This window comes from Pseudophryne corroboree, chromosome 6 (genome assembly GCF_028390025.1).
Source record: "Pseudophryne corroboree isolate aPseCor3 chromosome 6, aPseCor3.hap2, whole genome shotgun sequence".
Lineage (NCBI taxonomy): Eukaryota > Metazoa > Chordata > Amphibia > Anura > Myobatrachidae > Pseudophryne > Pseudophryne corroboree.
In genome coordinates, this window is record NC_086449.1 from 296341079 (window position 1) to 296357964 (window position 16886).

The window sequence follows — 16886 nt, forward strand, 5'->3', positions numbered from 1 at the left end:
CCGCGATATATCGGCCATTCAGGAGAACGGCCGATATATCGACCAGTGTGTACGGGCCTAAAGGGGCCTTAACGAGCGGTGAGTCATGTCCCAGCCTTCGTACATCGGGCAGACGCAGACGATCCACCAGCGTGTGCTACCAGCGTTCCTTATGAAGCAGCTGTGAGCCGCATCATACATCGGGATGATGCGGTAACAGTGGGAGTTAGCATGCGCTATGTGCAAAATGCACATAGTACACGTTAGTACATCTGCCCCAATGTTATTAAGCAATAAAGGAATAATAATTCGGCGGCACCAGAAGTACTTATGCATAACTTCTACGTTTCGGTTTTATTAGTCAAAACCATCATCTGGAATTCCTGATGAAATTCACCCAGAAATGCTTCCCCAATATTAACTATGTAAATAGGGTGCCAATTCCAAAGATATCTTTCGTCTTTCAAATTGTTTGAAAAATTGCTCAGTTTGTACACTCAATTTCATTTGTCAGGATTCCTGGAAGTTCAAGGGAAATTGGTCATCTTTCACATCTTTCATATATTCTAGTGTGTAGGGCCCTTTACATTTGTGCTACTGCAAGTCTAAATTGTATAAGCCACTCTACAAACACAGGGGGTAATTCAGATCTGATCACAGATGTGCTAAATTTAGCACATCTATGATCAGTTACTCTGACTTGCAGGGAGACGCCCAGAACAGGGCTATTCCGCCCCGCATGTCAGGTCCTACCCCCGGCCTCCCACCCCCCGTAAGGGTGCAAAAGTATCGCACGGCGGTGATGCTTCTGCACCAGCTGAGTAGCTCCTTGCCTGTGCAGCCTAACTGTACCCCAGTGCAAATTATGTCCTTGTCCCCTATGGTCACCCAAAGAGCCTCAGTTTTGGACCCAATAGAAGCCTATGGGTTTCTTTTTCGCATTGTCTCTGAGGGTGATCCTTCCATCACCCCGTGCGTGTCACTCTGCGCATGTGCTGAAGGACTTCTGGGTCCTAAGCCCAAAAGTCCTTCTATTGCTAAGGATAGCTCTTATCAGAAGAGCTGTGCTTTGCAAATTTAATTGAATTTCTAAGTACATACAGGCTTTATTAATGTCAGTATGTACTCGATAAGAGGCAGGATGTATTGCATCGTGGAAGCAATACTTAGTACATGCCACCCAATAGGAAAACAAACTCAAAGAAAGACTAAGAATTAGGGCACAACTATTTATGGTGTGCGTTAATTGAACACAAGTGTTTTATGCTGTTGTATGAAAACATTGGACACTACAAATGGTGTAATGGTTAGCATTACTGCCTCACAGCACTGAGGTCATGGATTTTTATTCCCATCATGGCTCTAATTGTGTGGAGTTTGTATATTCTCCTAGTGTTTGCATGGGTGCCCTTCGGGTACTCTGGTTTCACCCCACAATCCTTAAATCATGGTAGGTTAATTGGCTCCTGAGAAAAATTATTCCTAGTGTGTAAGCGTGTGTGTAAGTACGTGTATTCAGGGCAGACTATTTGCCTGTTTATATTATTATTTATATGCCATCAAACTGTATGTTTAATAAACAGTCGGTACCAGGGGCATTTTAAGAGAGTAGTGGACCCGGGTGCTGCCTCCGTTGCGGGCCCTCTCCTCTCCAGCAGCAGGTATGCCAGAGTCTACTGCGTATGCGCAGGTCTCCGGGAGCATGACACCCGTGCCTTGTTCTCTTGGACAACTCCAGTACGCATGCGCAAATCACTCAGGAATAGCCACGGCGGCTATTTTATGAGTGATTTGTGTCCGCAGTGCAGGGACACCGCCGCCAGACTCCGGTATAATTTATGGGTGCAGGGTGTACGGTGGAATGTAACAATTAAACATTTAAAGATTGTTTACCCATATTGCCCAAACCGACAGTAGAAAAAACAAATAAATACCGATTGATCAGCATATAACGAACAATAGGTACACCAGTGTATATGTCCACAGCAACAGGTAGGAAGGTTGACAATGTAATACTATCACTCAGATTTTAATAGGCTAGGGAATTATCTTTGTTCTCCAGGAATGTTAGGTGATTCAAAGCAAGAGATGGAGAACATATGAATGGTTTTGGTAAATGGAGTGCGTTCACAGGAGGGAAATGTTACCAGTGGAGTACCCCAGGGATCTGTACTTGGACCAGTGCTTTTTAATATCTTTATTGGTGACATTGCAAATGGCATTGAAGGGAAAGTATGTCTCTTTGCAGATGATATAAAGATATGCAACAGGGTAGACACACCAGGTGGGGTAAAACAAATGATTGAGGATCTAGGTAGACTAGAGGAATGGTCAAGAGTGTGGCAATTACAGTTTAATGCCAAAAAATGCAAAATCATGCACTTGGGTCTCAAAAATCCAAAGGCTAAATATAGTATTAATGGCACTACACTGGAAACTTAAAGGCAGGTAAGCAATGTAACAAAGCTATGAGGAAGACAAGTCAGATGCTTGGCTGCATTGGGAGAGGAATCAGCAGCAGAAAGAAAGAAGTTATAATGCAACTGTACAGGTCATTAGTACGGGCTCATCTAGAATGCTGTGTTCAATTCTGGAAGCCATATCTTCAAAAGGCTATTAATACATTAGAGAGTGTACAAAGAAGGGCAACTAAAATGGTGCATGGCCTACATCACTAAACATACACAGAAAGACTAAGAAATCTCTATATGTATAGTTTGGACCAGAGAAGGAAAAGATAGGACATGATAGAAACGTTCAAATATATCAACGGATTTAACAAGGTCCAGGAGGGAAACATTCTCTAAATGAAGAGAAGCAATAGGACACGAGGACATGCACTGAGACTGGAGGGTGGAGGTTCAGGGGAAATTTGAGGAAAAATTACTTCACAGAAAGGGTAGTGGACAAGTGGAATAGCCTCCCATCAGAGGTTGTAGAGGCTAAGACGGTAGAGCAATTTAAACATGCATGGGATAGACATAAGGATATCCTTACAAAGAAATAAGGATCAAATAAGGTTTGAGATAAAAAATATGGTAAAAAAAGGGTCAGACTAGATGGGCCAAGTGGTTCTTATCTGCTGTCAAATTCTATGTTTCTATGTTTTATTGTGGTGGGTGGTGAGTTATTTTTTTGGAATTTTAGCCTCATACAGTTAATCATAAATAACTGCGTTTGTATTGACTACTCATATTACATTTACTTGTGCATGACAGCATGTGTGTAGTAAAGAATGGGGGATGAAGTGGGGCGGTGAATACTTAGACTGCCTTTAGGCCTCCATACATCAGCAACATACAGTATTGCCATAATGTCCCTTTTCCTGATGGCCGGGTAAGGGAATTGGGAATATTAAACATTGAAAAATCTCAATTCTCCAATCCCGACTGAATAATTTCCTATCTTCGATGCCCACTGACAAAATAGATGGATCAGCAGTTGCGGTCTTATTAGGGAACCAGGGTTTAGATGTATGGGGACTTTTACTTGTAGAATGAACGACTACATGTCTCCAACTCATTAGATGAAACAACTTTTCCAGAAGAAGAAATTAACTTATTATTTTCTTTCCACTTGCCCTTGCAAAGTTTAGGACATACCTCCATATTTGCTATGTTACAGGACCCTTACACTATGTCTTTCTTTCCCCATGCAGTCACCCAAAACTATGACAAATAAAGTAGAAAACATAATCTATAAAAAGTTTCATAGAAGTTGCACTTTGCAAATGACCACACACACACACAGACACACACACACACACACACACACACACACACACACACACACACACATAGATACTAGGAGCTTGATCCTAGTATGCTGCACTTACAGTACTCACTGATTTTGTTAACAGCCCCATAGTCCTGCGTACAAATCAATATAAGTCCTGGGCGAGATCAGGCCGCAAGGATATGGTACTGTGGCTGGCATTTTTATTTTTTTTCTCCACTATACAGTATATTTTATTGAAGCTCACACAATAAAAGAACACACAGTACATGTGTGGGAGTAAAAAAAGAGATCATACAGTAAAAAGCTTCATATTTTTAACAATTTAACTACACATACATCCATTTCAGCATGTCTTCAGCTAGAGGTAAGATATAAAAAGTAAAGGGAAACATAATAAAAGGAGCAAAGACGATCATTAGTTATGAAATGCAACACATAGACAATCCTACTGTAAGGATGTATGTGATTCAACCAGTTTTAATGACATAAATTGAAAATAGAAATAACTGAGCAAACAAATTACAAACCCAAACTACAGTAAAAGTGCCTACCAAGGGCCCAAGGGTTGTCAATCCATCCACAGAGCGGTCCATCCTTATAATAAAGAGGTTTGGGAAGAGGAAAGGAAATAGAGGTGAGGGCTAGGGTTGTAAGTAAGAAAGGAGTCCTATACACAAGAGTATTAAGTCAGAAAAAGAAAAGAAGCGAGAAAAATATCCGAGTCACCTACAGAGGAATGGGGTTTCTACTGTCCAAAAGCTGGTGTGAGTACCAGGTAGTATGTTGGAAACAGTGTTTAAGAGCTAATTTAGTCGAGGGAAGCAGAGTTCAAATATACTTGTCCCAGCAACAGAACAGGGCAGGAGTCTAAAGTTCTTTATGGAGGGAGGTCTCTAGCCAGTCCATGGTAAATAAGAAAAGGAGACGAGAGGTGGCCATAGACACAATGTGTATCCATTGCTTTAGAATAGCTTTCTGGCCCACCACCGACAGGAGCATTATCAATTTTTTCTCATCTTTAGGGATCCCCAGTTGATCCACAAGAAAACCAAAGACAGCCCATGATGCAGTGCAACGGAATGATAGATCAAGAACTGTAGTGCCATAAGCATGTAATCAGTCCAAAACTTCCGTATATAAATACATTTCCAGAAGCAATGCATTATGTCAGCTTCGGCAGCAGTACATTTAGCACATCCCCATCTTCCACTATGCCCATAAGATGACGCCTCTTAGGAGATAAATATGCTCTATGAAGCATTGTGTATGCCATTTCTCGATATGAGCTCACAGAGATAAGTTTCAGGGTTAGGTAGAAAGTGTCCTGAATCTGCTCTGAATACTTAGAAGAAACCTGTAATGCCCATTTGCCAATTTGTGGGAATTCCATATCAGGGTCTATTTCAATACGTATCCGGGAGTATATGATGGATACAGAGTAGGTACCCGTACCGATAAGCATGTCTAAAGGGTTGATATAGTCCTTGTTTTGCAAAAAGGGTGTAACCGATCGCAAATAATGAAGAGCTTGCAGGTAATGAAATTTATGACGAAGGCTTACAGTGTATCAAACCTTGGATAGTGGTAATGAATAAAAATCAGCGCTCGTGGGAGTAGCAGTGTAATCTCAGATATCTATTACTTAAGTAGCAGGAGAGCCGGAAATAAACATTAATAATTTTTTTATGAGAAATTTAGTGATATATAAATATCATTAAAAAAAAATACAAAAAAATACAATTGTTAAAAAAACTATAATAAGATGGGTGTCCCCTTGTCACTGACTAGACCGCAGTGAATTAATTCCAATGAGAAAAAAATAGATGACAGTTCACACTCCAACAAAGCTGTGATTAGTAGCTAAAAGGCATATCAGTTAGTCCCGATATAAGTAGTATATACGAGCTGGCGTGTTCCAAGTTCATACAATAAATGCAACAAACTAAGGCTAATTGTGGCCAAGCTTTGAGATTAGATCCCAGTGGAATGAAGGTATCGAATAGAAGTTACTTGTAGCAAGATTGTAACTCACAGTGGATGTGAATGAGGATCACTTCTCAGCAGTGCAGGTTGTAATAATGGTGAGCCAGACACATGTCAGTGTACACTGGTGGTCATTCCGAGTTGTTCGCTCGCTAGCTGCTTTTAGCAGCATTGCACACGCTAGGCCGCCGCCCTCTGGGAGTGTATCTTAGCTTAGCAGAATAGCGAACGAAAGATTAGCAGAACTGCTACTAAATAATTCCCTGCAGTTTCTGAGTAGCTCCAGACCTACTCCTAGACTGCGATCACCTCAGTCAGTTTAGTTCCTGGTTTGACATCACAAACACGCCCTGCGTTCGGCCAGCCACTCCCCCGTTTCTCCAGCCACTCCTGCGTTTTTTCCAGGCACGCCTGCGTTTTTTAGCACACTCCCTGAAAACGGCCAGTTTCCGCCCAGAAACACCCACTTACTGTCAATCACACTACGATCACTCGAGCGATGAAAAAACTTCGCTCGAGCTTGTGTAAATCTACAAAGTTTTGTGTGAAAGTACTTTACGCATGCGCGCTGCGTACCATGCGCATGCACATTTTTGCAATTTTTTTACTTAATCACTGCATTGCGAAAATCAGCAGCGAGCGATCAACTCGGAATGACCACCATTGTGTAATCACAGGGGGCCGCGGTTAATTACTATATAGCAGTCAGCGGGTGAATGAATTACCTTTTCGGGTGTCTGGTGAACAAGAGTGTTCTCGGGTTAAGTCCATAATGTTGCCAGATCCGATATGGGGGGCAATTCCAAGTTGATCGCAGCAGGAAATTTTTTAGCAGTTGGGCAAAACCATGTGCACTGCAGGGGAGGCAGATATAACATGTGCAGAGAGAGTTAGATTTGGGTGTGGTGTGTTCAATCTGCAATCTAAATTGCAGTGTAAAAATAAAGCAGCCAGTATTTACCCTGCACAGAAACAAAATAACCCACCCAAATCTAACTCTCTCTGCACATGTTATAGCTGCCTCCCCTGCAGTGCACATGGTTTTGCCCAACTGCTAAAAAATTTCCTGCTGCAATCAACTTTGAATTACCCCCATGGTCCTTGAGGTAAATTGAGGTTAGTTACATTTATTCTATGAACTTGCATCACGCCAGCTCGTATATAAGGTCTAATTCAGACCTGATCATAGCAGCAAGTTTGTTAGCAGATGGGCAAAACCATGTGCACTGCAGGTGAGGCAGATATAATGTGCAGAGAGAGTTAGATATGGGTGGGTTATATTGTTTCTGTGCAGGGTAAATACTGGCTGCTTTATTTTTACACTACACATTAGATTTCAGTTTGAACACACCCCACCCAAATCTAACTCTCTCTGCACATGTTATATCTGCCCCCCTGCAGTGATTTTCTCTTCATTAAAGTGAAGGGGGGCCCCACCGGATTGAAGGATATGATTGTAAAAATTGGGAAGGGTAGGTGCCAATTCAGCGCAGAGCATTTTATAGTATTCGGCTCCAAAGCCGGGGCTTTTGTTATTGGAAAGAGATTTAATGGTAAGAAGAAGTTCCTGTTCAGTAATGGGACCATCGAGGAAGTCCCTCTCCTCCTGTGAGAGTGTAGGTAACTGGGCCTTTTCTAAAAAAAAGTGAGGCCATCAGCAACATTGTCAACCTCACTAGCATATAAAGATTTGTAAAACCGCATGAATTCATCACAACTGACAGCAGGGTCAGTAATAATAGAGTCAGGCGCATGGACTGCGTTATACCAGGTGCGAGATGTTGGCCCTTTGACCAGATTAGCCCAGAGTCTCTCTGATTTATTGCCCCACCTGTGAAACTTATTTCTGCAGAAATCATAAGAGGTATATACAGTATGACAAGCAGATAGATATAGACAAGAGAAAAAAAGAAAAAAACCCCAGAAGGATAATGCAATCAAGTGTCAGGGCGAGAGAAGTGAGCTTTAGCAGCCTCTGGGTCCTCAAAGAAAAGCAGTTTACCATTCTCGAGGACCCTCAGGCAAGCAGGGTACAGCAAAGAGAACTTAATATTAGCACCAAACATCTGCTTGCATATCGGAGAAAACTCTCTGCGCTTGTTAGCCACTGGTGCGGAGAAGTCCTGGAAAATGAAGAGATGTTCTCCCTTGTAGGTAACGTTAGCAGTCTTGCAATAGTGGTCCAACAGTTTCATCTTGTCGGCGTAGAATAAAACTCTTAGTATAACCAGTTTGGGGCAGCAAGACAAATTTTTCCGATCTAGGCTCACTTTGTGTGCCCACTCAATGGCCAGTCGGATACCCTTCAAGTCCATAGCTAACTGCTCTGGGATCCAGGTAGATAACAGATCTAAAAGTTTACACCCCCTCAATGATTCTGGAATGCTAATCACCTCAAATTGTTTTGCATACTGCGGTTCTCCATGTCCTCTAGTTTGTCGGACAGACCAATAATCTATTTTTATTAGGATGCATTGGTCTGTTGAGCCATCTGTAGGTTATGCTCCAGTGAGGAAATTCTTTGCTCAGCCTTGGCTAAGCGGCCAGAGTGATGGGTCAATTGGGTTAATGTAGAATAAATCACCTCCTTAATGCCTGCCAATTGTTTGTCCAGAAGGAGCACCAGTACAGCAGCAATGTCAGAGGGTTTCATCTTGGACTGTAGGGGATTAGATTTAGCTTTACGTTTGCATTGCGGTGCAGAGCGGGAGGCAGAATAATCATAATCAGAGGTGTTACCATCGGGAGTGTCCTCTTGGGAGGCCAGAGCCATACCCCATTGGAGTCATCAGAGCAAGCACCAGAAATTTTTTCATATAAAATTGTCAACATAGTGGTAGAAAAAAAGACAAGTCACAGGTGAGTATTCGGGCATCACAACGGTGGCAATGAGGGTAGTTGAGATTACGTCGGACAGTATAGTGTCTGGTGAGCATGATGTAAATGTTCTACTAGGGCGAGTGAACTATTTAGGTAGAAGCACCATCCGTATTTCAGTGGAAGGGGTATGGTAGATATGTAAGGCAAAGTCAGGTGGAGAAGGCAGTATGAGGATCTTACTCCAAAAGGTTCAGGTTGAGAGGGGGCAATATGCCAAGGTAGTCAGGAAAATTAACAAGTGAAGGGAGAGCAAGTAGAACTGTGCGGGATGGTATATACAGTAGTTGGAACACCCGCAGTGTTGATACCAGGAGCACCACGGGTGCATGGAACGGGGACCCCAATGAGTTGGCCAGTGGCCGTACAGGCGTTATGGGTATCTCTCCTACAACAAAGCACTGTAGGGGTTAATTTTGCTGTTTAAGTGTGTGGGTAAAGACCTACAGTGTCCCCTTACCATATACCCAGGCACAGGCCACAGAGAGATGGATAACAGAGCCAAGCTGGGATCTGTTGCCAGGTGAGCGCTGTGGCTGTAGCAGCGTTGCAGTGTTGCAGACAAGATGGCTGCAGCACCTATGGAGAATCCTGCAGAGAGAAGCAGGGAAGCCTTACTGAATGCTGGTAGCTGAGCACCCGTCCGCCAGTCACCTGGAGCCCTCCATGGGTGGAGAGAAGAGCGAAGGCTGCAGGGGAGGTAAGAGGAAGGCAACTGCAGCTGCCTGGCAGCGTCTGGCAGGCGCGGCGGGAGGCCGCCGAAATCGAGGTCCCGGCTTCAGAGGGCTAATAGGCCATAACCCACACGAATGCGTGAGACAGTCACCAACTCCACAGCTCTATTAATGCCCACAGCAAAAGGTATAGCAGAGGTAGGGGAAGGGAAACTGTGGTGTAGGAGCGAGGAAAAGCCAGCAGGGAGGATGATGTTATATAAAAGAGTCAGGAGCTCCAGAAATCTGCAACTGCTCTCATGTGCTCCTAGGCCACGCCCCACGTGGCTGACATTTCTACGCTGTTGCAATGGCAGTTCGCCCCCTTTGCACATAATAAGACTTCCTTATTATTGAACAATAACAAAGGGGGGATTCAATTAGCTGCAGCAATTTACTTTGGGATAATTGATCCCTCTGGACTATTCAATTAGCACAAATGTAGCCTGCAGGCTGCAGTTAGTGGGAATTTCTTTTAGAGTCTGAGCAGAAATCCCCGATAAATAGCTTGTTATCAGTTGCCTGAACTAGTGGCATCACTACAGGGGTGCAGGCCCCTCCCAGGTGTCACCTGCCAAGGGGTGACACCAAAATGCCAACTCCTGTTCATTGACAGATGCTGGGTGCTGCACTGTAACATTACATGCAGCACTCCGCTCCTGTCATTGGGTAGGAGCTGGCTCTGTCAGTCTCCAGTGGGGCAGCCCAGCATCTCTGGGACCCCTGGAGTGATGAAAATGGGGACTGTGCCATGAAGCTACACCCCTTCCATGAAACTGTGCCGCCTTTTTAATGCCATGCGAATGTAGCCTTTGATCTGCACTGGATGTCACCAGGACTAGCGATGCCCCTACTGGGAACTTATCCCAGATTCTATGTGTTAGGGCCCAATAACTGGGTATTTTACCAGGCAAGAAAAAAGGGGTCTAACTGAATAGCCCTGATGAAACCACTTTTTTCCACACCCGGTAAATCACTGGGTCTAACTGAATTTCCCCCATAGTCAGCTGCTTTATTGTCAAAATATCACATAAAACTCATTGCATGTTTTTACATTTTTATAATTATATTTTCAATCTGCTCGATCCTCCACAAATTTAATTTTTTTTTAATTGTGAAATTGGCCCATCTGTACAATTGTCTTGTCTGCACTCCAGTTCCATGCATTACTAAGCAATTCTAGTTACATTTATAATCCAAATAGTTTCAAATCAATAGCAATTGATGGAAAAGGGAATAAATGAAAAACATTACATATTGTATTCCCTGGATAGAGGAAGAATAGAGAATTTTAGAAAGCAGACCTGAATTAACAACAGGGCAACTGGGGCGATCGCGGCCACACACACACACATAGCCACATAACCAGTGTGGGGGACATTGTTGCATAAGGGACTTACAGTTTCTGTGTGGCAGTATGGGAGCTGGGGGAACTACAGTGTGTCTAAAACATTTGTGGTGCTGGGAGTATTTACTAGTGATGAGCGGATTCGGTTTTACTCGGTTTTACTCGGTTCTCAAAACGGCATCTTATTGGCTCACGGATGTCACGTGTTTTGGATAGCCAATAAGATGCCGTTTTGAGAACCGAGTAAAACCGAGTAAAACCGAGTAAAACCGAACCTCGCTCATCACTAGTATTTACACATTATCAGTGCTATTTTTGTAGGAAAATAGGTTCAGGAACTGTGGCCGGTGCAGAAGTGGGAGGTGATGTTGGTGGAGCTACTAAAGGGGAAGGGCATCCATTGGTGCATAAACTTTTTTTTTAAACACATAATGCCCCCAGTAGTACTGTATATACACATAAAGGTCCTAATTCAGATCACACCACGTATCTGGCCCTAACCCCCCGCAAGGGTGCAAAAGCATAGCACAGTGGTGATGCTTTTGCACCCGCTAAGAGCTCCCTAATTTCTATGCGTGTCTTTGCAACTTAACTGTGGACCCATCCCTTCTTCTGTAGTGAATACTGAGCAAAAATAATTATTTAGATAATCTGCTATTGCTTTGTCTCCCTCCACCAAATTCTCACTCTCTGTCTTAAGTCTTATTATTCCTCCATTTGATTTTCTCCTTTCACTTATATACTTAAAAAAAAGTTTTGCCCCCTTTATCTACTGACTGGGCCATTTTCTCCTCAGCTTGTGCTTTTTCACATCTGATCACTTTCTTAGCCTCCTTCCATCTGGCAAGATAAATCTCTTTGTCGTTATTATTTTGAGTCTGTTTGTATTTCCTAAAGGCCATCTTTTTTGCTTTCACACTAGTTGATACTTCTTTTGTGAACCACACTGGCTTCCTTTTCCTGGTGCTTTTCCTAACCCTTTTGATACAAAGGTCTGTTGCCTTTAGTATTACACTTTTTAGTTTTTCCCACCTCTCCTGCACCCCTTCCAAGTTCCTCCAGTCCCCCAATGAATCACTTAACCACTTAACTGACGATTTGTTGCCCCCAGTAGTGCCAGTTATACATTGTCCCTAGTAATGCCAGTTACACATTGTCCCCAGTAATAGTGCTGACACCTCCACCCACTGCTGCTGCTGCCTCTGTTTCTATTTCCTCTGTCTGAGGGAATGAGGGAAGGAGAGCACAGCACGTATCTCTCCTACCCCTCGCTGTGCCCTGTCTCCGGTTCGGTGGCCATTTGAAATATGGCGACTGATTGTGAGCCAATCAAAGCTCGTAGAAAGGAGCCACCGCTGCCGGTCTGCAAGCTCTGATTGGCCACCGGAGACGGGACACAGAGAGGTGAAGGAGAGATGCGTGCTGCACTCTCCTCCCCTCAGGCTCAGACAGGAGAAGCGCCGAAGCAGAGGCAGCAGCGACAGCAGGGCAGACAGGGCCAAGGCGCAGACATTCTGGAATGCCGTTCCTGGTGACATCATTTTAGAAAAGAGCTTCAGGAACAGCGTTCTGGAATATTCCGGACCTGCGCATTATTGACTAGCATATCATATTGACAATTTTTTTGGTAGAGGCCCCCACAAGTTATTTACCCTGTGGCCTCCATAAATCTTAATCTAATCCTTGTAGAAAGTAGTTAAAGAGAGAGTATTTTACTGAAAATTACCTTAAAATAGTTAATAGGGGTGATCAGGGCTCTTCCTCCAAGGTCTCTTCAGCCTCATCACCTGTGTTTCTGCATCTCCAGCCTCGCAAAGTCTCTCCAACTAGTCCCCTTATGTTTCTCCAGCCTCCTTCTGTCTCTCCAGACCCTCAGTGTCTCTCCAGCCAGCACCCCTTCTTTCTCTCTAGCCAGCCCCCAGTTGGTATCACCAGCCAGCCCCCTACTATCTCAACAGCCAGCCCCCCTTCTGTCTCACTAGCTAGTCCCCTTCTGTCTATTCAGCCAGCCTCCTTCTCTCTCACCAGCCAGTCTCACTAGCTAGTCCCCTTCAGCCTCACCAGCCAGCCCTGCTTCTGTCTCAACAGCCAGCCTCCTTCTCTCTCAACAGCCAGCCCCCTTCTGTCTCTCCAGCTCCATACCCCGTTCTGTCTCACCAGCCAGGCCACCTTTCTGTCTGTCCAGCTAGCCCCTCTTCTGTCTGTTTATCAAAGCTTGGATAGAGATAAAGTGGAAAGCAATTTTTTAGAGAAAGACTTTACAGGCTGTTTTTAAAAAATTACAGCGCTGATTATTTGCTTATTTATCTCTCATCACTTTATCTCTCTCAAAGCTTTGATAAATCTCCCCCAAATCACTGGATTTACTAACCATTGCTTTGGAGGCTGAAAGCATGGTAGTTTATAGACATGGGGCCTAATTCAAAGTTGATTGCAAAACAACATTTTCCTCTAATGGGCAAAACCATGTGAACTGCAGGTGGGACAGATATAACATGTGCAGAGACAGGGCCTAATTCAGACTGGATCACTGCAGTGGCAGCGATCGCAGTCTGATGCCCTTTATGTATTGCGCACGCCCCCCGGGAGGCCCAGTGAGATGCTAACAAGCGATCGCGGGGCAGGAGGGGGCGTACCAACAGCATTAGAACATTGTTGGTGGGGCGTGGTCCGGACAACGCAGGCGCGTTCGGACCGTTACAGGGGGCGGGCTGCGGCGACTGCATGATATCACACGCAGCCGCGGTGGGTAGCCGCCAGCCAACGCAGCGAGGCTGCACAGGCTGGGAGCTACTCAGAGGGTGCAAAAGCATCGCTGCCCCGAGCGCGGGGGGTAGGGCCAGACATGCGGGGCTGACTAGCCCTGTGCTGGGCGTCCCCCCTGCATGTCTGAGATAACTGATCATAGATGTGCTACATTTATCACATCTATGATCAGATCTGAATTACCCCCAGCGTTAGATTTGGGTGGGTTATATTGTTTCTGTGCAGGGTAAATAATGGCTGCTTTATTTTTACACTGCAATTTAGATTTCAGTTTTAACACACCCCACCCAAATCTAAAAGTGCATACACACGGTGAGATATTGACTATCTCCGATTTTGACGATGCGATTTCCCTTAAACTCCCACAGAGCCCAGGAGCACCAATGTTTACTATCTGTACCTTCGATTTTGGCTATGTGCGATTGTGACTAAGTGCCAATTTTGACTATACTTTATACTGGGATGCGGTCAATTTACGTACAATCAAAATCCCGACAGTCAAAATCCCGACAACCATTGACTGACTGTCAAAATCCCAACAAGGTAAAAATCTCAACATGATCAAAATACCGACATTTAAAATACTGACAAGGTCAAAATACCGACATTTAACATGTTGACAGGTCAAAAAGTCGACATACGTTTTTCATGAGTTCATTGAAACTGACTTACCATCCCAGTGGACCTGGAGGAGAAATATAATAGTGCTCGAAGCATGGCGAGCACAGCGGCACACTTATACGGTGTCCATGCTGACCTATGTCGACATACACACCAAACAACCAATGAAAAACATGTGCCGACTTTTTGACCTGTTGACACTTTAAATGTCGGTATTTTGACCTTGTCGGTATTTTAAATGTCGGTATTTTGACCATGTCGGGATCTTGACCTTGTTATGATTTTGACTGTCAGTCAATGGTTGTCGGGAATTTAACCATCGTGATTTTAATTGTAGGTATTTCATATTAAACCCTTTGTATTAGATAGTACACTATGTAGTCAAGATTGACTTGCCTGCACAGTCTATCTTTCCTTGCAGGAGTGCCATTGGTATCACAAGCTGCCTAACACAGTGCAATTTGCACTAACTTTCCTTGCGGTTTTGAATATATAGTCAAAATCGCAAGGATAAATCTCACCATGTGTACACACCTTAAGGGCTGTAACACACACTCCGGTTTTTCCCGGATGGCAAAAAGCCGGACAAACTTTGTCCGGCTTTTTGCCATCCGGGAGAAACCGGCAGTGTCTGTCACACAGGACGGCTTTGAGCCGTGTGTGATGCTGTGCGCATGCGCAGCATCAGACACGGCTTCAGAAAAAACCATTGTGTGTGAAAGCTCCCCTTCACACACATGGTTTACTGGCTCCAAGGACGGCCCGGCGGCCGCCCGGCCGCCGGACCTTCCAGTGGTGAGACCCGGCTGCAACCCGGCAGCCGGGCCGGGGCCGTGCAGTGTGAAGGGACCCTACCCCTCACACTGTTAACTACAATGCCGGCACGGGAAAAAGCCGTCCGGCTTTTTCCCGGCCGGCAACAACCGTGTAGTGTGTTTTAGCCCTAACTCTCTCTGCACATGTTATATCTGCCCCACCTGCAGTGCACATGGTTTTGCAATCTACCTTAAATTAGCCCCATGGTTCTGACAGGCTAGACAGCATGTATTTTGTGCAGTCTGGCCTAACTGAAAAATATTAGAATTTATCAGAACACAACATTGAGTTACTTATTATTAGAGATGAGTGGGTTCGGTTTTACTCTGATTTACTCGGATTTACCCGAATCTCCTTATTGGCTATCAGACGTCACGTGTTTTGGATAGCCAATAAAAAAAATCTGGCGTAAAGAACCGAGTAAATCCGAACCCGCTCATCTCGGCTTATTATGGGAATAATAATTCACTTACTGAGCAGCCACGATTTATTTATTATTTTGATGAAGCACCAACATAAAGGTATTGTTTTATTGTTGGGGCAAATCTATTTTATTATTTTATAATGTGGGATACAATACTTTATTTTATAGTAGTGCAAAATAAATGTATTTTTTTGATTATGGGGCAAGTATATTTGATTTATAATGGTGCAAATAAGTATCTACTTATGATTGTATTAAATTTTAGTATTTCAACATAGGGACACCATTGTAGTATGTGCTTGTGCTCATGTGTACATGTTGGCAATTGTAGTACTGCAAGTATGTAAATGAAAGGATCCCTATCTCTCTTTGATTACCTCGATGTGATGGCCACTGACGTCAGTGAGAGCAATCCTTAACGTTACAGATAATACACGACACCATGTAGTTAAGAATCACTCTGTTTACTTAATAAATTACAGCGTACTATATAGAAGAGAAACATGGGTGTATACAATATGTGCAAGCATATGATTGGATAAATAGAAGTAGCATACGACATTACATGCGGGATATTTTAGTAACACACAGAAGTAACAGTTTTGATCTAGTATGTAATTGACCTTGAAGATAAGACACACAGAAGCCTTATATTATATGAAGAGACAAAGGCATCTTGTAGAGAGTGCGTACGTGTCTATTCAAACACATAACAATTCATATAGCATGTTTAACCCTTCAATCCCCTCTTAGAATCATGATTGTTATATGACATGATTCTTAAGTGAGGCTCCTTTCTTGTTCCTCCAGTTCTTGAGATATTGGGCATAATCGTCGGGTCCCTTACTATCAGAGGAGGTGACAGGACTGGGGGTTATATCATAGTACATCAGGGCCTTATCAATGCCTTTGGAGGTAAGTTTCTTTCCACAGGGAATTACACAATAAACTATAATGCCTAAAAGAATTAAAGTTACAAGTATGAATATGCTTATTTGCACAAGAGCCTGTTTCCAATTTTCAAACCACCCAAAATATTGGCTCCATGGGTTATCAATACCTGAATTTTTCTTAAGTTCTATGGATAAGGTTTCTAACTTGTTTATGGCTAAAGTAACCTTACCATTGGGACCAGTGTTGTCAGGAATATATGTACAACAGCCTTCCACCTTACTAATGTAAACACATGTACCGCCTTTTTCTGCTAGGATCATGTCAAGGGCCATTCTATTTTGAAATGTCATTTGGGAAGTGGCTTCTAGCTGTTCAGCTATACCTTTAAGAGCATCTTTGGTATCATTAACAAATCTTTGTTGATTATAATATATATAATTAATCCAGGCTACGTTTTTATTTACAGTTACTATAGGGAACAATGACTCAAAACCCGCAGCCACCTCATCTCTAGCTTTGAACTCATTTGGAACACCTCTTGGGACCCCTATAGCATCAATGTATACGTGGGGGTCAAAGCTACCTCCTGGGAGTGCTCTTTTCTTTCGATTAACAGGAGTATTAGAGGGAGGAGTGGGGTCATCGGTGATCATTAAAAAGGCTGAAAAAAAAAACAATTTTCCTGTTCTAGGGGTATATTAAGGGGCACTGTACCTAGGTGGGGCCT